General features: G+C 40.0%; 2 pseudogenes; one reads left to right on the top strand and one right to left on the bottom strand.

The window, feature by feature from the left end:
* The first annotated feature begins 15887 nt into the window (after positions 1–15887).
* On the top strand, positions 15888–16881 carry LOC144295291 (olfactory receptor 2D2-like; annotated as a pseudogene).
* A 2288-nt stretch (positions 16882–19169) lies between these two features.
* On the bottom strand, positions 19170–20115 carry LOC144295292 (olfactory receptor 10A4-like; annotated as a pseudogene).
* Positions 20116–24331: the final 4216 nt, after the last annotated feature.

Raw genomic sequence — 24331 nt, forward strand, 5'->3', positions numbered from 1 at the left:
TCTGAGACATCCTAGGGCACTTGGTGTTCTATTTGAGATCACAGGCTGAAGTCTTTAACTCATACTAGCACCCTTCATTCAAACCTTACACTAATGGCATTCCAGATAGCATCAGCAGATATCTCGGGGTTCACAAGTCATCAAACTTGTGTTTTAACACTTATGGCAATGAAAATAAATAAAAATAAATAGATATTGGAGTGTCTGGATGCCAATTTTCTGAGTACTACAAACTTAATTGCAAGGGCTCATAGTTTCATTTTTGTTTACTGTTGTTTTAATGCCATATGTTCACCTTATATGGTGGAGTTCATTTGGTTAGCAGGGTCTTAATATCAACATGATAGTAGGTGTTCTGGGTGGGCTCTTCTATTAAAGTTGTTAATATACTGGACATAAAGGCAAAGCTTTCCTTTGGTCGGAATAATTCACAAAGGACAGTCTTTTTTTTATCTTTTTTTTTAATTTATTTTTTATTGGTGTTCAATTTACTAACATACAGAATAACCCCCAGTGCCCGTCACCCATTCACTCCCACCCCCCGCCCTCCTCCCCTTCCACCACCCCTAGTTCGTTTCCCAGAGTTAGCAGTCTTTACGTTCTGTCTCCCTTTCTGATATTTCCCACACATTTCTTCCCCCTTCCCTTATATTCCCTTTCACTATTATTTATATTCCCCAAATGAATGAGAACATATAATGTTTGTCCTTCTCCGACTGACTTACTTCACTCAGCATAATACCCTCCAGTTCCATCCACGTTAAAGCAAATGGTGGGTATTTGTCATTTCTAATAGCTGAGTAATATTCCATTGTATACATAAACCACATCTTCTTTATCCATTCATCTTTCGATGGACACCGAGGCTCCACAAAGGACAGTCTTAAGGAATGAGACTTTTAAACTATTATGACTTTGGTTTGGCCACATGAAAAGGGAACTACTCCTATAACTCTCTTAAGCTAATGAAAACATTTGTTAAAGGTAAATTTCAGATCCAAATGATGCATTCATATTATCCAAAGGTCCAAAATCGTAAGAGAAAAAAGGTGGAAGAATCAGATTATTATATGGTAGTATAGCTATTTGGGTTCAAGGAAATGCCCTGAGGCTGTTAATCCCCCAGTCATAGTCCTGTGGCAATATAATTTCAGCAAACATCATTTATCACATTAAAGAAATGGTATTAATTTGAATTTTATTGTTTTATTGGTTTTGTGGTTTGACTTACACATTATTTATAGTTTTTTTGAATTCACAGCACATACACACCTAACTTATTAAAAATAAATGATAATGTTCCATGGTAGAAATGTGCTGTAACATCTAACCATATCCATGCGAATGGATATACAGATTTTTTCCAATCTTCAGACATTAAAACAGTGCCAAAAGAGAACTTTATTGAACATACATCTTTGTGTCCTTCTCAACTCTATTTGAAACATATATTCCTGGGGTTTAAGTACAGGATATAAGAATTCCTTTAAAATATACAATATATATTGTATTGCCCTCTTAACACAATATTGCAAAAAAGTTCCTACTTAGTACAATATTACTACCACTTGGCATTATGAAACTCTTCAATTTTGTTAATCCATTAGGTCAAAAAAAAATGGTATCTCCCTGTTAATTTATTTTATTTTTAATTTTTTTTTTAGTTAGTTATGATAGTCACAGAGAGAGAGAGAGAGAGGCAGAGATACAGGCAGAGGGAGAAGCAGGCTCCATGCACCGGGAGCCCAACGTGGGATTCTATCCCAGGTCTCCAGGATCGCGCCCTGGGCCAAAGGCAGGCGCTAAACCGCTGCGCCACCCAGGGATCCCTCCCTGTTAACTTATTATATGATACTTTAATTATAATTGAGGATGTGCATAATTTTATAGTTTATTGATCATTTCATTCCCCATTTCTTCTGTGAAGTGACTGTGTATTTTCCTTCCTACCTTTCTTTTATTGGGCTCCTCAACTTTCTTTCATTGCTGGGTAAAACCCTTGAATATTATGAAGAATGGACTCTTTGATTTTGCATTAAAATAAGTCTTTTTCTACTTTGCCAGTTGATTTATGGATTTTTGTATCACACATTTATAATTTAGTGTCTTTTCCCTATGACTTAATTTTGTGTTAATATTTGAAAGGTCTCTGTGAAAAGATTATTATTTTTAAAAATCATCTAAGATTTTCATAGTTTTGCTTATATACATGGCTCTACATCTTGACACATTTAGAATTTATTCTTTTTTTCATTTCTAAAAAATATTTTATTTATTTATTTATTTATTTATTTATTTATGAGAGACAGAGAGAGAGGCAGAGACATACATATAGAATTTATTCTGATGTAAAGAATGCTATAGAGATCCTAGTTTGCTTTTTTTTTTTTGAGATCCTAGGTTTTTTTTTTTCCTCATATTGATCACTTAGCACCATTTACAGGAAAATTATTATCAATTTTAAGTGTCTTTTATAGGAGATACAAAACTCTTGCTAAATTTCGTCTATTTTTATACTACGTAATCTGTTCCTATGCTGACTTTGTATTTCTGTGCAAGTGCCATGCAATCAATTTCTCCTGGTTTTTGTGTGAGTGTTCTCAGGTGTGGAGAATGGAGTTAATTATATTCCCCAGGATATAACATCTTTTATGATTAGTGACTTTAAAGTCCCTCATTTATTTATTTATTTATTTATGCATTTGTTTGCTTAATATACACCCATACCTCATTCCCACTGACTATAACCATTTAATGTATACAATACTTTTATTTTCCTCAAGAAATGATTTTCTGTTTGTGGATATTTTTACTTTACATAAATGATACTGTGTTATATGTCTCTTTGTTTACGTTTTTTCAATTGACTGAGTCTTTAAGATCATTTAAAATACCAAATTACACAACGCTTTGCCAACACAAAGAACCACAAATATTACAGAAATATACCATATGACTGTACCATTTTATTTGAGAAATTTCTTGTGTCTATATTTAACAATGTGAGAATATGCACAGGCATAAGACTCAGTAATACCAGATTCCTGCCTAGAATGATTATACATTTTCCCAAGTGAAAGTGAGTGTTCCTCTCTTTTCTACTTTTGCCAACATTTTACAGTGTCTGACTTTTTAAATTCTGCATACCTAATACGAATAAATAGATATGGAGGGAGGGGCAAGATGGTGGAAGAGTAGGGTCCCCAAGTCACCTGTCCCCACCAAATTAACTAGATAACCTTCAAATCATCCTGAAAATCTATGAATTTGGCCTGAGATTTAAAGAGAGAATAGCTGGAACGCTACAGTGAGAAGAGTTCGGGCTTCTATCAAGGTACAAAGACGGGGAAAAAGAAATAAAGAAACAAAAGTCCTCCAAGGGGGAGGAGCCCCGTGAGGAGCCAGGCTGAGGCCGGGGCGAGTGTCCCCAGGACAGGAGAGCCCCGTCCCAGAGAAGCAGGAGCTGCACCAACCTTCACGGGCGGAAAGGGGCTCGCAGGGAGGTGGAGCAGGACCCAGGAGGGCGGGGATGCCGTCGGGCTCACAGGGACACTAACAGACACCAGCACCCCGGGGAGAGTGCGCCGAGGTCCCTAAAGGGCTGCAGCGCGCAGGCTGGACCCGGAGCAGCTCGGAGGGGCTCGGGCCGCGGCTCCGCGGAGGGGGCTGCGGGGCGGGAGCTCGAATCCACAGCGCAGACCCCGGAGCACAGGGCGCCGGGACACAGCCCAGGATCCGGCCTCCCTCGGGACAGGCAGAGGCCAGGAGGGCCCAGGACAGCAAGGACGCTCCTGCCCCGAGCTGAGCAGATCAGCGGCCCCGCCCCCGAGCATCCAGGCCCTGCAGACGGAGAGCTCCGGAGTTACTGCGGGAGCTGACTCCAGGGCTCCTGAGTTGGTCCAGCCACTGGGGTTGTTCCTCCTGGGGCCTCACGGGGTAAACAACCCCCACTGAGCCCTGCAACAGGCAGGGGCAGAGCAGCTCTCCCAAGTGCTAACACCTGAAAATCAGCACAACAGGCCCCTCCCCCAGAAGACCAGCTAGACGGACCAGTTCTAGGGGAACTCAAGGGACTTAAACTATACAGAATCAGAAGATACTCCCCCTGTGTTTTTTCTTTTTTTTGCTTTTTGAATTCTGTTTGCTTCCCCCACCCTTTTTTCTTTCTCTTTCTCTTCTCTTTTTTTCTTACTTTTTTCTCTTTTCTTTCCTTTTTTCTCTCCTCTCTTTTTTCTTGTTTTCCCAATACAACTTGTTTTTGGCCACTCTGCACTGAGCAAAATAACTAGAAGGAAAACCTCATCTCAAAAAAGAATCAGAAACAGTCCTCTCTCCCACAGAGTTACAAAATCTGGATTACAATTCAATGTCAGAAAGCCAATTCAGAAGCACTATTATACAGCTACTGGTGGCTCTAGAAAAAAGTATAAAGGACTCAAGAGACTTCATGACTGCAGAATTTAGAGCTAATCAGGCAGAAATTAAAAATCAATTGAATGAGATGCAATCCAAACTAGAAGTCCTAACGACGAGGGTTAACGAGGTGGAAGAAGGAGTGAGTGACATAGAACACAAATTGATGGCAAAGAGGGAAACCGAGGAAAAAAGAACAAACAATTAAAGGACCATGAGGATATTTTAAGGGAAATAAATGACAGCCTGAGGAAGAAAAACCTACGTTTAATTGGGGCTCCCGAGGGCGCCGGAAGGGCCAGAGGGCCAGAATATGTATTTGAACAAATCATAGCTGAAAACTTTCCTATCTGGGAAGGGAAACAGGCATTCAGATCCAGGAAATAGAGAGATCTCCCCCTAAAATCAATAAAAACCGTTCAACACCTTGACATTTAATTGTTAAGCTTGCAAATTCCAAAGATAAAGAGAAGATCCTTAAAGCAGCAAGAGACAAGAAATCCCTAACTTCTATGGGGAGAGATATCAGATTAACAGCAGACCTCTCCACAGAGACCTGGCAGGCCAGAAAGGGCTGGCAGGGTATACTCAGAGTCCTAAATGAGAAAAACATGCAACCAAGAATACTTTATCCAGCAAGGCTCTCATTCAGAATGGAAGGAGAGATAAAGAGCTTCCAAGACAGGCAGCAACTGAAAGAATATGTGACCTCCAAATCAGCTCTGCAAGAAATTTTAAGGGGGACTCTTAAAATTCCCCTTTAAGAAGAAGTCCAGAGGAACAATCCACAAAAAAAGGACTCAATAGATATCATGATGACACTAAACTCATATCTCTCAATAGTAACTCTGAACGTGAACAGGCTTAATGACCCCATCAAAGGCGCAGGGTTTCAGACTGTATAAAAAAGCAGGACCCATCTATTTGCTGTCTACAAGAGACTCATTTTAGACAGAAGGACACCTACAGCCTGAAAATAAAAGGTTGGAGAACCATTTACCATTCAAACGGTCCTCAAAAGAAAGCAGGGGTAGCCATCCTTCTATCAGATAAACTAACATTTGCCCCACAGACTGTAATGAGAGAGAAGAGGGACACTATCTCATACTTAAAGGATCTATCCAACAAGAGGACTTAACAATCCTCAGTATATATGCCCTGAATGTGGGAGCTGCCAAATATATCCATCAATTAATAACCAAAATTAAGATATACTTAGATAATAATACACTTATACTTGGTGACTTCAATCTAGCGCTTTCTACACTCGATAGGTCTTCTAAACAGAACATCTCCAAAGAAATGAGGGCTAAATGATACACTGGACCAGATGGATTTTACAGATATCTACAGAACTTTACATCCAAACTCAACTGAACACACATTATTCTCAAGTGCACATGGAACTTTCTCCAGAATAGACCACATATTGGGTTACAAATCAGTTCTGAACCGATACCAAAAGATTGGGATCATCCCCTGCATATTCTCAGACCATAATGCCTTGAAATTAGAACTAAATCACAACAAGAAGTTTGGAAGGACCTCAGACACGTGGAGGTTAAGGACCATCCTGATAAAAGATGAAAGGGTCAACCAGGAAATTACAGAAGAATTAAAAAGATTCATGGAAACTAATGAGAATGAAGATACAACCATTCAAAATCTTTGGGATGCAGCCAAAGCAGTCCTAAGGGGGAAATACATCACAATACAAGCATCCATTCAAAAACTGGAAAGAACTCAAATACAAAAGCTAACCTTACACATAAAGGAGCTAGAGAAAAAACAGCAAATAGATCCGACACCCAGCAGAAGAAGTTAATTAAGATTTGAGCAAAACTCAATGAAATCGAGACCAGAAGAACTGTGGAACAGATCAACAGAACCAGGAGTTGGTTCTTTGAAAAAATTAATAAGATAGATAAACCATTAGCCAGCCTTATTAAAAAGAAGAGAGAGAAGACTCAAATTAATAAAATCATAAATGAGAAAGGAGAGATCACTACCAACACCAAGGAAATACAAAATATTTTAAAAACATATTATGAACAGCTATACGCCAACAAATTAGGCAGTCTAGAAGAAATGGAAGCATTTCTAGAAAACCACAAACTACCATATTGGAACTGGAAGAAATAGAAAACCTGAACAGGCCAATAACCAGGGAGGAAATTGAAGCAGTCATCAAAAACCTCCCAAGACGCAAAAGTCCAGGCCCAGATGGCTTCCAAGGGGAATTCTATCAAACGAATAAAGAAGAAATCATACCTATTCTACTAAAGCTATTTGGAAACATAGAAAGAGATGGAGTACTTCCAAACTCGTTCTATGAGGCCAGCATCACCTTAATTCCAAAACAGACAAAGACCCCACCAAAAAGTAGAATTATAGACCAATATCCCTGATGAACATGGATGCAAACCTTCTCAGCAAGATACTAGCCAAAAGGATTCAATAGTACATTAAGAAGATTATTCACCATGACCAAGTAGGATTTATCCCCGGGACGCAAGGCTGGTTCAACACTCATAAAACAATCAATGTGATTCATCATATCAGCAAGAGAAAAAACAAGAACCATAGGATACTCTCAATAGATGCAGAGATAGCATTTGACAAAATACAGCATCCATTCCTGATCAAAACCCGTCAGAGTGTAGGGATAGAGGGAACATTCTTCAACATCTTAACAGCCATCTACGAAAAGCCCACAGCAAATATCATTCTCAATGGGGAAGCACTGGGAGCCTTTCCCCTAAGATCAGGAACAAGACAGGGATGTCCACTCCCACCACTGCTATTTAACATAGTACTGGAAGTCCTAGCCTCAGCAATCAGGCAACAAAAAGACATTAAAGGCATTCAAATTGGCAAAGAAGAAGTCAAATTCTCCCTCTTCGCCAATGACATGATACTCTACATAGAAAACCCAAAAGCCTCCACCCCAAGATTGCTAGAACTCATACAGCAATTTGGTAGCATGGCAAGATACAAAATCAATGCCCAGAAATCAGTGGCATTTCTATACACTAACAATGGGACTGAAGAAAGAGAAATTAAGGAGTCAATCCCATTGACAATTGCACCCAAAAGTCTGAGATACCTAGGAATAAACCTAACCAAAGAGGTAAAGGATCTATACCCTCAAAACTATAGAACACTTCTGAAAGAAATTGAGGAAGACACAAAGAGATGGAAAAATATTCCATGCTCATGGATTGGCAGAATTAATATTGTGAAAATGTCAATGTTACCCAGGGCAATTTATACGTTTAATGCAATCCCTATCAAAATACCATGGACTTTCTTCAGAGAGTTAGAACAAATTATTTTAAGATTTGTGTGGAATCAGAAAAGACCCTGAATAGCTAGGGGAATTTTAAAAAAGAAAACCATATCTGGGGGCATCACAATGCCAGATTTCAGGTTGTACTACAAAGCTGTGCTCATCAAGACAGTGTGGTACTGGCACAAACACAGACACATAGATCAATGGAACAGAATAGAGAATCCAGAAGTGGACCCTGAACTTTATGGTCAACTACTATTCGACAAAGCTGGAAATACTATCCACTGGAAAAAAGGACAGTCTCTTCAATAAATGGTGCTGGGAAAGTTTTGGACATCCACATGCAGAAGAATGAAACTAGACCACTCTCTTGCACCATACACAAAGATAAACTCAAAATGGATGAAAGATCTAAATGTGAGACAAGATTCCATCAAAATCCTAGAGGAGAACCCAGGCAACACCCTTTTTGAACTCAGCCACAGTAACTTCTTGCAAGATACATCCACGAAGGCAAAAAAAAACAAAAGCACACATTTCTTCTCCCTTCCCTAAAGACTCCTAACTCTGGGAAATGAACTAGGGGTGGTAGAAGGGGAGGAGGGCGGGGGCTGGGAGTGAATGGGTGACAGGCACTGGGGGTTATTCTGTATGTTGGTAAACTGAACACCAATAAAAAATAAATTAAAAAAAAGAAACAAAAGCAAAAATGAACTATTGGGACTTCATCAAGATAAGAAGCTTTTGCACAGCAAAGGATACAGTCAACAAAACTAAAAGACACCTACAGAATGGGAGAAGATATTTGCAAATGACGTATCAGATAAAGGGCTAGTTTCCAAGATCTATAAAGAACTTATTAAACTCAACACCAAAGAAACAAACAATCCAATCATGAAATGGACAAAAGGCATGAACAGAAATCTCACAGAGGAAGACATGGACATGGCCAACATGCACATGAGAAAATGCTCTGCATCACTTGCCATCAGGGAAATACAAATCAAAACCACAATGAGATACCACCTCACCCCAGTGAGAATGGGGAAAATTAACAAGGCAGGAAACCACAAATGTTGGAGAGGATGCGGAGAAAAGGAAACCCTCTTACACTGTTGGTGGGAATGTGAACTGGTGCAGCCACTCTGGAAAACTGTGTGGAGGTTCCTCAAAGAGGTAAAAATAGATGTGCCCTACAGCCCAGCAATTGCACTGTTGGGGATTTACCCCAAAGATACAGATGCAATGAAACGCCGGGACACCTGCACCCCGATGTTTCTAGCAGCAATGGCCACAATAGCCAAACTGTGGAAGGAGCCTCGGTGGCCATAGAAAGATGAATAGATAAAGAAAATGTGGTTTATGTATACAATGGAATATTACTCAGCCATTAGAAACGACAAATACCCACCATTTGCCTCGACTTGGATGGAACTGGAGGGTATTATGCTGAGTGAAGTAAGTCAATTGGAGAAGGACAGTGTATGTTCTCATTCATTTGGGGAATATAAATAATAGTGAAAGGGAATACAAGGGAAGGGAGAAGAAATGTGTGGGAAATATCAGAAAGGGAGACAGATCATAAAGACTGCTAACTCTGGGAAAGGAACTAGGGGTGGTGGAAGGGGAGGAGGGCGGGGGGTGGGGCTGAATGGGTGACGGGCACTGAGGGGGGCACTTGATGGGATGAGCACTGGAGGTTATGCTATATGTTGGCAAAATGAACTCCAATAAAAAATATTAGTACCAAAAGTAAATAAAGAAGTACATGTATCATTATACTTGTCTGCTTCCTAAAACTATTGTAATAAACTGTATGTTAATATGACTGGTCTCCTTGGTAATCCTATAAATTCTATATGCTGCATTTAAACCATTATTTTGAGGCACCTTTACCAAGCAGATAAAAGCTCAAATGCCTAAACTTTGCATAGGGCCTTAATCTTTAGAGTTTAAATCTTTCTACCTTCTTTTTGAACGAAATTTTATTGTTATTCTCAGTCTTGCAAATCTCTCTAGCTATAATGACAGTCTTCCATCCTCTACCCACTCAGTTTTATTGAGAAATGATTGACATACATCACTATATAAGTTCAAGGAATATAGCATGATGGCCTGATTTACATATATTGTGATATGATTACCATTACCATAATAGGTTCAACTAATATCCGTTTCTCTTATAGAAACAAGAAAAAAAGAAAAGGAAAAAAACAAAAAATTCTTCAGTCAGAAATAATCAATGTTGCCTTCTTTGTCACATCAGAATCTGGTAGTCTTTTTAAGCAACTTTACTGAGGGGGAGGAGCAAGATGCCGGAAGAGTAGGGTCTCCAAATCACCTGTCTCCACCAAATTACCTAGAAAACCTTCAAATTATCCTGAAAATCTATCAATTCGGCCTGAGATTTAAAGAGAGACCAGCTGGAATGCTACAGTGAGAAGAGTTCGCGCATCTATCAAGGTAGGAAGACGGGGAAAAAGAAATAAAGAAACAAAAGGCCTCCAAGGGGGAGGGGCCCGGGAGGAGCCGGGCTGAGGCCGGGGCGAGTGTCCCCAGGACAGGAGAGCCCCGTCCCGGAGGAGCAGGAGCTGCACCGACCTTCCCGGGGGAAAGGGGCTCGCGGGGAGGTGGAGCAGGACCCAGGAGGGCGGGGATGCCCTACGGCTCCCTGGGACAGTAACAGACACCAGCACCCCGGGGAGAGTGCGCCGAGCTCCCTAAGGGCTGCAGCGCGCACAGCGGGACCCGGAGCAGCTCGGGGGGCTCGGGGGGCGGCTCCGCGGAGGGGGCTGCGGGGTGAGAGCTCGAATCCACAGCGCAGGCTCCGGAGCACAGGGCGCCGGGACACAGCCCAGGATCCCGCCTCCCCCGGGACAGGCAGAGGCCGGGAGGGCCCAGGACAGCGAGGACGCTCCTGCCCCAGCTGAGCAGATCAGCGGCCCCGCCCCGGAGCCTCCAGGCCCTGCAGACGGAGTTCCTGCCGGAGCTGAATCCAGGTTTCCAGAGCTGCCCCGCCACTGGGGCTGTTCCTCCTGCGGCCTCACGGGGTAAACAACCCCCACTGAGCCCTGCACCAGGCAGGGGCACAGCAGCTCCCCCAACTGCTAACACCTGAAAATCAGCACAACAGGCCCCTCCCCAAGAACACCAGCTAGACTGACAACTTCCAGGAGAAGCCAAGGGACTTAAAGTACACAGAATCAGAAGATACTCCCCCGTGGTTCTTTTTTTGTTTTGTTTTGTTTTGTTTTGTTTTGCTTTTTGATTTGTTTCCTTCCCCCACCCCCTTTTTTTCTCCTTTCTTTTTCTTTCTCTTTTTCTTCTTTTTTTTTTTTTCGTTTTTTTTTCTTCCTGTTTTTTTCTCTTTCTCTTTTCTTTCCTTCTTTCTCTCCTCTCTTTTTCTCTTTTTCCCAATACAACTTGCTTTTGGCCACTCTGCACTGAGCAAAATGACTAGAAGGAAAACCTCACCTCAAAAGAAAGAATCAGAAACAGTCCTCTCTCCCACAGAGTTACAAAATCTGGATTACAATTCAATGTCAGAAAGCCAATTCAGAAGCACTATTATACAGCTACTGGTGGCTCTAGAAAAAAGTATAAAGGACTCAAGAGACTTCATGACTGCAGAATTTAGAGCTAATCAGGCAGAAATTAAAAATCAATTGAATGAGATGCAATCCAAACTAGAAGTCCTAACGACGAGGGTTAACGAGGTGGAAGAACGAGTGAGTGACAGAGAAGACAAGTTGATAGCAAAGAGGGAAACTGAGGAAAAAAGAGACAAACAATTAAAAGACCATGAGGATAGATTAAGGGAAATAAACGACAGCCTGAGAAAGAAAAACCTACGTTTAATTGGGGCTCCCGAGGGCGCCGGAAGGGCCAGAGGGCCAGAATATGTATTTGAACAAATTCTAGCTGAAAACTTTCCTAACCTGGGAAGGGAAACAGGCATTCAGATCCAGGAAATAGAGAGATTCCCCCCTAAAATCAATAAAAACCGTTCAACACCTCAACAGTTAATAGTGAAGCTTGCAAATTCCAAAGATAAAGATAAGATCCTTAAAGCAGCAAGAGACAAGAAATCCCTGACTTTTATGGGGAGGAGTATTAGGGTAACAGCAGACCTCTCCACAGAGACCTGGCAAGCCAGAAAGGGCTGGCAGGATATATTCAGGGTCCTAAATGAGAAGAACATGCAACCAAGAATACTTTATCCAGCAAGGCTCTCATTCAAGATGGAAGGAGAGATAAAGAGCTTCCAAGACAGGCAGCAACTGAAAGAATATGTGACCTCCAAACCAGCTCTGCAAGAAATTTTAAGGGGGACTCTTAAAATTCCCCTTTAAGAAGAAGTTCAGTGGAACAGCCCACAAAAACAAGGACTCAATAGATATCATGATGACACTAAACTCATATCTCTCAATAGTAACTCTGAATGTGAACGGGCTTAATGACCCCATCAAAAGGCACAGGGTTTCAGACTGGATAAAAAAGCAGGACCCATCTATTTGCTGTCTACAAGAGACTCATTTTAGACAGAAGGACACCTACAGCCTGAAAATAAAAGGTTGGAGAACCATTTGCCATTCGAATGGTCCTCAAAAGAAAGCAGGGGTAGCCATCCTTACATCAGATAAACTAAAATTTACCCCAAAGACTGTAGTGAGAGATGAAGAGGGACACTATATCATACTTAAAGGATCTATTCAACAAGAGGACTTAACAATCCTCAATATATATGCCCCGAATGTGGGAGCTGCCAAATATATAAATCAATTATTAACCAAAGTGAAGAAATACTTAGATAATAATACACTTATACTTGGTGACTTCAATCTAGCTCTTTCTATACTCGATAGGTCTTCTAAGTACAACATCTCCAAAGAAACAAGAGCTTTAAATGATACACTGGACCAGATGGATTTCACAGATATCTACAGAACTTTACATCCAAACTCAACTGAATACACATTCTTCTCAAGCGCACATGGAACTTTCTCCAGAATAGACCACATATTGGGTCACAAATCGGGTCTGAACCGATACCAAAAGATTGGGATCGTCCCCTGTATATTCTCAGACCATAATGCCTTGAAATTAGAACTAAATCACAACAAGAAGTTTGGAAGGACCTCAAACACGTGGAGGTTAAGGACCATCCTGCTAAAAGATAAAAGGGTCAACCAGGAAATTAAGGAAGAATTAAAAAGATTCATGGAAACTAATGAGAATGAAGATACAACCGTTCAAAATCTTTGGGATGCAGCAAAAGCAGTCCTAAGGGGGAAATACATCGCAATACAAGCATCCATTCAAAAACTGGAAAGAACTCAAATACAAAAGCTAACCTTACACATAAAGGAGCTAGAGAAAAAACAGCAAATAGATCCCACACCCCGGAGAAGAAGAGAGTTAATAAAGATTCGAGCAGAACTCAACGAAATCGAGACCAGAAGAACTGTGGAACAGATCAACAAAACCAGGAGTTGGTTCTTTGAAAGAATTAACAAGATAGATAAACCATTAGCCAGCCTTATTAATGGAAGAGAGAGAAGACTCAAATTAATAAAATCATGAATGAGAAAGGAGAGATCACTACCAACACCAAGGAAATACAAACGATTTTAAAAACATATTATGAACAGCTATACGCCAATAAATTAGGCAATCTAGAAGAAATGGACGCATTCCTGGAAAGCCACAACCAAAACTGGAACAGGAAGAAATAGAAAACCTGAACAGGCCAATAACCAGGGAGGAAATTGAAGCAGTCATCAAAAACCTCCCAAGACACAAGAGTCCAGGGCCAGATGGCTTCCCAGGGGAATTCTATCAAACGTTTAAAGAAGAAACCATACCTATACTCCTAAAGCTGTTTGGAAAGATAAGAAGAGATGGAGTACTTCCAAATTCGTTCTATGAGGCCAGCATCACCTTAATTCCAAAACCAGACAAAGACCCCACCAAAAAGGAGAATTACAGACCAATATCCCTGATGAACATGGATGCAAAAATTCTCAACAAGATACTGGCCAATAGGATCCAACAATACATTAAAAAAATTATTCACCATGACCAAGTAGGATTTATCCCTGGGACACAAGGCTGGTTCAACACCCGTAAAACAATCAATGTGATTCATCATATCAGCAAGAGAAAAACCAAGAACCATATGATCCTCTCATTAGATGCAGAGAAAGCATTTGACAAAATACAGCATCCATTCCTGATCAAAACTCTTCAGAGTGTAGGGATAGAGGGAACATTCCTCGACATCTTAAAAGCCATATGAAAAGCCCACAGCAAATATCATTCTCAATGGGGAAGCACTGGGAGCCTTTCCCCTAAGATCAGGAACAAGACAGGGATGTCCACTCTCACCACTGCTGTTCAACATAGTACTGGAAGTCCTAGCCTCAGCAATCAGACAACAAAAAGACATTAAAGGCATTCAAATTGGCAAAGAAGAAGTCAAACTCTCCCTCTTCGCCGATGACATGATACTCTACATAGAAAACCCAAAAGTCTCCACCCCAAGATTGCTAGAACTCATACAGCAATTCGGTAGCGTGGCTGGATACAAAATCAATGCCCAGAAGTCAGTGGCATTTCTATACACTAACAATGAGACTGAAGAAAGAGAAATGAAGGAGTCAATCCCATTTACAATTGCACCCAAAAGCATAAGATACCTAGGAATAAACCTAACCAAAGATGTAAAGGATCTATACCCTCAAAACTATAGAACACTTCTGAAAGAAATTGAGGAAGACACAAAGAGATGGAAAAATATTCCATGCTCATGGACTGGCAGAATTAATATTGTGAAAATGTCAATGTTACCCAGGGCAATATACACGTTTAATGCAATCCCTATCAAAATACCATGGACTTTCTTCAGAGAGTTAGAACAAATTATTTTAAGATTTGTGTGGAATCTGAAAAGACCCCGAATAGCCAGGGGAATTTTAAAAAAGAAAACCATATCTGGGGGCATCACAATGCCAGATTTCAGGTTGTACTACAAAGCTGTGGTCATCAAGACAGTGTGGTACTGGCACAAAAACAGACACATAGATCAGTGGAACAGAATAGAGAATCCAGAAGTGGACCCTGAACTTTATGGGCAACTAATATTCGATAAAGGAGGAAAGACTATCCATTGGAAGACAGTCTCTTCAACAAATGGTGCTGGGAAAATTGGACATCCACATGCAGAAGAATGAAACTAGACCACTCTCTTTCACTATACACAAAGGTAAGCAACTTTACTAAACCATATGATCAAATTGGTTTTTTTAATTTGACGTTATTAATGAATTGATCAAATAATTCTCCATACAATGTTTATAAAAGGTCACAAGAATGAAAAAAATATAGTTTTCAAAGATTTTTTTAAATCTCTGGCAAGAATAGAGAAATAATGCAAGAGAATGCAGTGAGAAATGATGAGGTAGAGGTGGTAGATTAGTGCTGTTTAATCTGCACACGGAAAACTAGACAAAGTATATTGAAAAACTGACTCTTTTTTTTTGCTGGAGAAAATAATCTGCCAATTCTCCAAGGCTCTTTTTGATTTCTTCTATCTTAGTGACTGTCTTCAGCAAAGAGACAATAGTCATAGGCCCAAAGGAAAAAAAAAAAAGAAATCTACACCATCATAAAATGGGGAGGTATGCCATTAGCAGAATAAGACTCAAGAGTTTTAGTTCATAATAAAGTTAAATTAAATACCATGATTTATAGATTAATTAAATCTTTTTTATTATTAGATGTTTGGTATTTGGATTAAGGAAGTTGATACTTTTGATCTACTCTACACTTACAGATGACACTAAAAATGAAGGCTCCATCTTAAAAGTATGAAGTTTTACAACACTGAAAATGCTCCAAAGCAGCATGATAATCTTTTATTAAAGCGCAGTTTTGGAAGTCTGATAGTGATTGAGAGCAATTAAAAGTCCTCCAAGGGATCCTTGGATGGCTCAGTGGTTGAGCGACTGCCTTCCGCCCAGGATATGATCCTGGAGTCCCGGGATCGAGTCCCACATCAGGCTCCCTGCATGGAGCCTGCTTCCCCCTCTGCCTATGTCTCTGCCTCTCTCTCTCACTGTCTCTCATAATAAATAAATGAAATCCTTTTTTTAAAAAAGAAAGCCCTCCAAATCTGAGGTTCTATGGACCTATGTTTAGCATGTAGACTTCTTCCTGAAACAACAAAGTATGAGAGCAGCAAATCAGACGCAGGTGACAGAGTTCCTCCTCCTGGGACTCTCTGATGACCCCCACACTCAGAAGCTCCTATTTATTTTATTCCTGGGTGTCTACCTGGTTACTGTGCTTGCAAATCTGCTTCTCATGCACCTTGTTCAGGCTGACTCTCGGCTTCACAAACCCATGTATTTTTTCCTCTGCAACTTATCTTTGGCTGACCTCTGTTTTTCTACCAACATCGTTCCTCAGGCCCTGGTCCATCTGCTATCCAGGAAAAAGATAATTTCATTCACATGATGTGCAGCTCAGCTTTTACTCTTCCTCATTTTTGGGGGTACACAGTGTGCCTTTCTGGCGGTGATGTCCTATGATCGATATGTGGCCATCTGCAACCATTTGCATTACTCTAGCATCATGACTTGGTGGGTGTGTATTCAGCTGGCTGCAGGATCATGGACCAGTGGCATTTTGGTGTCTGTGGTAGATACCACTTTTATGCTAAGGCTACCCTATCAAGACAGCAATAGCATTGCTCATTTCTTTTGTGAGGCCCCTGCACTGTTGATGCTGGCATCCACAGACACCCACACTTCAGAGATGGCCATTTTCCTCATGGGTGTTGTGATTCTCCTCATACCTGTATCCCTAATTCTGGTATCCTATGGCCACATCATAGTGATTGTATTCAGGATGAAGTCAGCCATTGGTAGGTGCAAGGAATTCTCTACCTGTGGTTCCCACCTCATGGTGGTCTTCCTCTTTTATGGGCCAGCAATTTTCACTTACATGACACCAAAGTGTTCCAAAGAACAGGAAAAACTTGTGTCTGTGTTCTATGCAATGGTGACACCCACAGTCAATCCTCTTATCTTAGCTTGAGGAACAAGGATGTGAAGGGAGCTCTGAGGAAAGTGGCCAGAAAGAATTTCCCATGCATGCTTGAAATCTGCCACTGACTGTGAGACTTTAGCTCCATGCATATAAAATTTGCTGAGTAATTTTCCTCAGGAAGATTGGAATATGGTAAGATCCTCATCCTGGGACTTTGTTGAGACCTATCCTCCATCCTTCATCCAACACTTCTTTTGTAAAAGAAGAAGGATAATAATTCATGGACCAATAGGAGGAGGGTTTGCTTCCTTCTTGTTGGTTTTTTGGCACCTAAGAGTTTGGAAATCCTGTAAAAACATTTACATTTTATAAACTCTGGAGTCTGTAAAATCTATCTTTTTTTTTTTAGCATGTTATGTATTGAAATCAATCTATCCCAGATCCTACTCTAATTCTTTTATCTCTTTGTATTTCTGAATCTCTTTGCAACATTAAATAATAAATAAATTGACAAACACTACTTAATCACTTAGGTGAGCAAAGTGCTACATGTGTGCTTACTGGCACATGCATTCTGTATATGTATTTGAAGTGGGTAGTGAAGAGCGTGGGTACAATGAAGACGTATATATGGTTTCTGCTGTCCTTCTTACACTCTTATTAGGGACATGGATATTTTATCTATCAGATAAGAGTAAAGACTGTATTTTGGAAACTAAGAACAAATAGTGACATTCCAGGGCTAGCAAGAATGATGAAAATGCTGATACTAAGCCTGGGCCTGAAGGACAACTAGGACTTGGAGATGGGAGGTATATATAGAAAGCATAAGACAGTAGTTGTGGACTTAGGTGTGTGGAGGCAAGAAAGCCACAGAAATAAATATTTCAGGTTCATTCTGTACCTACTTTCTGATTATCTATTACTATATTAAAAAACAATCAAGGATAACCTCCCCATCTGAAGATACTTATTTTAATTCTGTCTACAAAGTCCTCTTTCCTGTGTAAGGTAACATATTTATAGGTCCTGTGGTTAGGACATGGACATATTTAGGGAACCATTATTTTGCCTACCACATAAGGACAAGTAAAATGAATGTGAAGGAGTGATTAAAGTTTGGCTAAAATTGGAGATTATAAATGTTTAATGGTGCCAATACAGTTAGTTGTGTGATTGCCTTCATTGAAACAGAACCTCATGATCTATCTTTTAATATGCAAATTCTTATAGTGATAATTAGAATGTGCTGCCTTTCTAGGTCCTTGGTACAGGAGAGCTGAAGGATACACAGTGTGGGAGACTGAACTGGTTGATACCTCTATGGTACACAGAGAGTTATTTATAGAGTTTGTGGAGAAAACATGCCTATGCAGTAGATGTGATTTTACTCTGTTAATTATCAATAAATTCTTATGAATAGTTTACACAAAGCTATGGTGCCCACATCCCAAGCCTGCTATTTTTCAAGAGTCCAGAGTTGGTCTATATTCACTGGAAAAAATCCTCAAGATGGGCTACTGCACTGGTTGAGTGATAGGCAGATTTATAAGGACAATTGATATCATCTAGTGACAATATGATTACATAAAAATCTAGTAAACAAAGAATCTTGGATTATTTACCTGTTAACTAGATATTTGTCCACTTAACTTATGATCATTACACTCTTTCTGTCAAACAACTCTCAGATCCAACATGACTAATTTGAGGCAGAGTCCATGTGGAGTAGTCCTTCTCCAGATGAGCCACAGACTAATTACAGTTGCAGAGGAAGAAGTCCTCATCTGCCAACCTAATAGTACTTGGGTACTTTATAAGCCAGTGGAAGTTTTTAAGTATTGCTTTATTATTTCTTTTCTTCACTGGAATATAAATTCCACAGGGAAAGAAATCACCTATTATATTCAGCACTGTGTCAAAATGTGTTGAAATTTCGAGTTCCAAAAAAATGAGTGAAGAATGAAAAAAAATTCTACTATTTATTTTCGCCATCATCAAAACTTTATTTTGAAAGGAGAAAGATCTTGGAAAGTTGCAGCCAGAGATTTTGGACAAATAGAAAGTGTGAAGGAGGAGATCATAAAAAGATATGGATGAAGAAGTTCAAGAAAAGTTAAAATAAAGTAAAGAATGGTGAGTTGTAGTGTTGTTAGTACAACAATTGTAAACTTTCCCAATCTATGTAATCTAGCAGCATCCTCAGATACATCGGTCCCACAGAATCCTGGGCCTAGAGAAGTTCTCCTTTATCACTCATGTTCTTTCATTCAGAAACAGACCCTCCTAAGTCCAAAATCCTAGTTGGTATATCATGGCTCTTAGAATAAGTACGGACCAAAACGCATGGGAGGAATTTTTTTTTCTGTCCTTTGTCCTTGCATTCCATCCCTTAGGTTTGCATCTCACTCAGTCAGAGTTTCTGAGGGCCCAGAGTCCTGTGGAGGACTTGCCTCAGTGTAGCCTTCCCTTCACTATTCCTTAAACTGTAGATGATTGGCTTCAACATGAGAGTCACCACGGTGTAGGAAAGGGACAGCAGTCTCTTGGTCAGGAGAGGTGTTGGATAGGGATCGGAAGTATGTGAAGATGGCAGTGCTGTAGAAGAGGGAGACAACCAGGAGGTGGGAGGAACAGGTAGAGAAGGCCTTACGTTTCCCCTCAGCTGAGGGCATCCTGAAAATGGAGAGGATGCGGACATAGGACTCCAGGATCAGCAAGAAAAGGAAGAGGATAAATAGGACAGTGGGTGTCAGAGCCTCCAGTTCAGAGAGGAATCAGCACAGACCAGTGCAATGACAGGGGGGCTGTCACAGAAAAAGTGGTTCACTCTGTTGGGGCCACAAAAAGGGAAGCTAAAAATCCACGTGGTTTGCACAGTGGCCACTGGTAATCCTGAGAACCAAGAGGCAGCTGCTAGCTGGGCACAGGCTCTGTGATTCATAATGACTGGGTAACGCAAAGGGTCACAGATGGCCACATAGCGGTCATATGCCATTGTGGCCAGGAGACAGCACTCAGCAGCCCCAAAGAAGAAGAAGAAATACATCTGAGTGGCAAGCCAAGGAAGGAGATGGTTGCGTCTTGGATGAGCAGAGTATCCAGCATCTTGGGCACAATGACTAAGTTGAAGCCTATCTCCAAGAAGGACAAGTTCCTGAGGAAGCAGTACATAGGATTTTGTAGAGCGGAGTCAGCTGTAGTGACCAGGATGATAACATTGCCCATTAGAGTAACCAAGTAAATAGTCAAAAAAAAAAAAAAAAAAAGAGAAAGAGCAGAGCGTGGAGCTCAAAGGACAAAGTTAAAAAGCTCACAGGAACAAACCCACTGACAATCGTCCAGTTTCCCCACGTCATACTTCTGCCCAGGATTTCACTGGACATTCATGTTCCAGGAAGGCAGAAGATTCCATATGTTATTTAGACCTCTATTACACTCTTAGAAAGAAAATCCTAATGGACTCATTCTCCACCTTCATTATTCTAGTTGTTGCAAATCAGAAGCTGTACCTTCCAAAATGTAAAAAACAAACAGACAAACAAACAAAAAATAAAACAAAAAAAAAGACAAGACAAAACAAAAAAAATGCTGGTCTATGGGATTCACAATTTTTGGGAAGAATAGTAACCTATTTTTTTTTCAGACTGAAATGAAGCACACCATATATATCTATACATCATCCCTTGACTTTTCTTTACTCTATAGATAATGTTCAGTATCACATCACATCTTCATTTATGGACTCCTACTCTCTTTCTTCACCAGTCATTGGTACTAAAAAAGAAGCCAGGTCAAACATTCCTGAAGAGAGGGTTCTCAAGCACAATGAAAGGTGGTGAGGTCAGCCATCATATGATTTCTGCAAAATGAAAGGGCAGGAAAGAGAAAATCAAGGAAAGTGAACCAGCAGTTACCAATGATCCCTGAGAGGAGACCTGAATATGTCCTAACCTCAAGCAGCCCACACTCACGATGATTTTAGTAGATGCCAGGAGGAAAACCTATTCAGTCATCATTGTATCTTGTGCAACTAGCAGAATGCTTAACTCCAAGTGCTTGGTAATTAATGTAGTCTAAGGTTTTATTTTTATAGTTTGATGATGCTATACAGTCTATATATTTAAGCTTACAGTTAAGTAAAACCTCTGAATGTATGTGTGTTTGCGTTGTGCATATTATTGGTGTACATTCAGTTTTGTCTTCCAATATATATTTATTTTAAGTGTTTTGCTATGTTCTGAGAAGATATTTTAAAAGCTTTGTTATAAAATCTCTGTCACTCACTATGCCACAGATGTCCATTTCCCTCAAATATTTAATCAAGATGTTTCCTAGGACAGAGCCTTGACTCTGGGGCAGATCACTTAAGCCATATCCCAAAATGAGTTGGCATCAATTTTTTTAAATTTTTTATTTATTTCTGATAGTCACACAGAGAGAGAGAGAGAGAGGCAGAGACATAGGCAGAGGGAGAAGCAGGCTCCATGCCGGGAGCCTGACGTGGGATTCGATCCCGGGTCTCCAGGATCGCGCCCTGGTCCAAAGGCAGGCGCTAAACCGCTGCGCCACCCAGGGATCCCGGCATCAATTTTTTAATCTCTAACTTTTTGGGCTATTTAGCAAGGTGATCTATTTTTTTTTCTATCGGTGACTTTAAATCATTTCATACATTGATTGTGTACCAATAAACAGTTATATGTACTGTTACATGGAATATATCTTAATGTAATAACAAATATCTCAGGAAAGTGTTCATTGAATGCCTTAGTGAAAGGCCGATAAACCATATCAAATGCTCATTCTTTTAATCTAAGATCTAATGTCAACTTCTTTGTGAAGCTTTTTCTATCTCCAACCCCAATCAGGTTAGGTTACTTTCTCCATTGTGTACTCCATAGTATATTTTTTAAGAGAGAGAGAGAAAGCGCTCGCGAGTGGGTGAGGCATAGAGGGGAAGAGAGAAAGAGAATCTTAAGCCATCTCCATTCCATGCTCAGCAAGGAGCCCAATGCCAGGCTTAACAGCGGGCTCAGTCTCAGAACCCTGACATCATGACGTGAGACACAGTCGAGTCAGAAGCTTAACTGACTGAGCCTCCCACGTGCCCTATTCCTCATAGCATTTTAAAATATCCTTATTGTAATAATGGTTTTATCAGAGTTATTTTTATATTTGTCCTCTCCTACAAATTGTGTATTCCTTGAAGACACAAACCAAATGATATACATCATTCTATCCATATTATATTGCCTGCTGCTTATGAAGTAACAATAAATGTTTGTTGAATTACTAACATTTATCTTAACAACATCAGTTAATTGACTTAACATGCTAATATTTATCTTTAAAAAGTAATGAAGTTCTTATTCATGAAATTCTTAGTGAATCCATGATGGAGTCATCACTATTATTTTTTAAGTGTTTGTTAAAAAATTTAAACATTGTCTCTACCAACAAACAAATGTTTTAAATTATCATCTGCTAAGAGATGTGGAAATAAATGTACAATTGTAAAACATGGCACAAATTTAAAATCTCCTTGTTATTATCATAAATATTATTATAATCTTTATAGTTTCAAAAAGACTCTAAATCAAACCTTTTGGTAAAGCAGTAGATAGAAAAGAATCCAATAAAGTGTAGCTGAAACCCATGATAGTTGAAACAAGAGGAACACCATATAAAAAAAAGTCTAGGACAGAATAATTCTTGGGCAAAAAGTTCAGATGTTATCAAAGAAAATCTCACCTAAAGAAGCAGAGATGACTTCCCTTTTCTTTCAAACCACATCCTGCAGAGAGTCTCCACACTAAGTCCAATGAAGATGAATAAAGGGATGGGCAGAGGCTCAAATCCACACTTACTTGGCTTCACTTTTCTCCTGTCCCCTGAAACAGCCCCTTGATGCTTCTTAGGGTCCTAGGGCTACACAAAAAACAACTTGCCCCCCTCCCACAGTTGTAATTCCATATTTTCCATCATCTGTCTTGATCCTTCTCCAACCATCCTTTTATATTGCCTTCTTTTGTTCTAGCCTTTCTTGTTTTTCTATTCTATCTTTCCCTTTGGTTTTTTAATTTTGATATGTTTTCCTCTCCTAAGCAAGGAAGAGATGGTGGAGGGTTTGTTGCTAGGATGATATTCTGAAGAACTAATCTTCCTGTAGCTGCATGCATGCAATTGTGGTTATCAAGAGGTTATAGATGAAGTATAATTCAGCTGCTTTTTTTTTACTACTGGTATTGCAAGCACAGAGCCTCAGATAAATGGAGTTGTGTTTGCAGCCATCAGAGTAGGAGAGAATCCTATGAAAAGGGAACTTATGCAGAAACTTAGCTGAGGTAGTCTGGTCAGCTACACTACTACCCAGAGTATCTCCTTTCTGAGGTAACATCTTAGAGATCCCACACACTGTTTGAACAAGAAAGAGCTAGGTAACATACTTAAGAAAACTTTGTGAAACTGGAGGGTAGGGTGTGTCTAGGTGGTGCAGTGTGTTGAGCTTCTAACTCTGGTTTCAGCTCAGGTGGTGATTTCAGGATTGTGGGATGGAGTTTGGTCTTGGGCTCCCTGCTCAGTAGGCAGTCTGCTTAAGATTGTCCCCTTCACCATCTGCCCCTCTGCATCCCTCTCTCTCTCTCTCATAAATAAATAAATAAATAAATAAATAAATAAATAAATAAATAGAGAACTTTGTGAAACTCTCACATAAATAATAGTTTGAGGCCACATAGTTATAAGGCATGGACCCTAGAGTCATAAAATCAGAGTTAAAGTACTGATTATTTTTTAGCTGTGAGAAACAGAGCTACTGACATGACATTTTCTGAATTATAGTTTTTCTCAACTATAAAATGACTATTATTATGAGTGCCTGAAACATGTGAAATGAGATAATACATATGTAAATGCTTCGAATATTCTAAAGCCCAGCACATACATTATCATTGTTTTCTATCCTTTCCCAGATTAGTTAAGTCTTATAAAACTACATGTTTTTTTTGTTTTTTTTCATGTTTTTTTTGTCAAGTCTTATAAAACTACATGTTTTTTTGTTTGAGAACTCTGATGTCCCTTCTTATTTCCTAGAAATGTGTCAGAGAATTTATTTTCATGGTAATAAACCATCCTCCTCTCTACAAACGAGTTCACATCTGTGCTCTGTCCACTTTGCTCTTTACTTACCTCTTGTGATATTTGTATCACATTCCAGAGAATCTCTGGTCTGTGTTAGCCACTCTAGAGTACCCTGAGACTCTGTCCAAATGAGCGAGTCCAGGGGAGACCTAAAATATGACTATTTCTGTGCAAATCCTTTCATAAAAGCCCTGAATGTATCTGTGCCAGTCATTTCAAAGGTACTCTCAGTTCTTATTGCTGGTGAACTCTGGGCTTCCACCTTGTCACATTCTCAAAGAAGCTTTGTCCAGGGTTGTGCCAGACACCCTGGGTAAAACCTAAACTGTGGCTGAGTCAGTCCCTGTAAAGGAGCTCTGAGCTGGGCAATCACTCTAGAGGAGTGTCAATCACTCTAGAGGATTCCAGGCTGAGTCTCAGGACTATTTCTGGTCC

This window comes from Canis aureus, chromosome 23 (assembly GCF_053574225.1).
Source record: "Canis aureus isolate CA01 chromosome 23, VMU_Caureus_v.1.0, whole genome shotgun sequence".
In the NCBI taxonomy this organism is placed as follows: domain Eukaryota; kingdom Metazoa; phylum Chordata; class Mammalia; order Carnivora; family Canidae; genus Canis; species Canis aureus.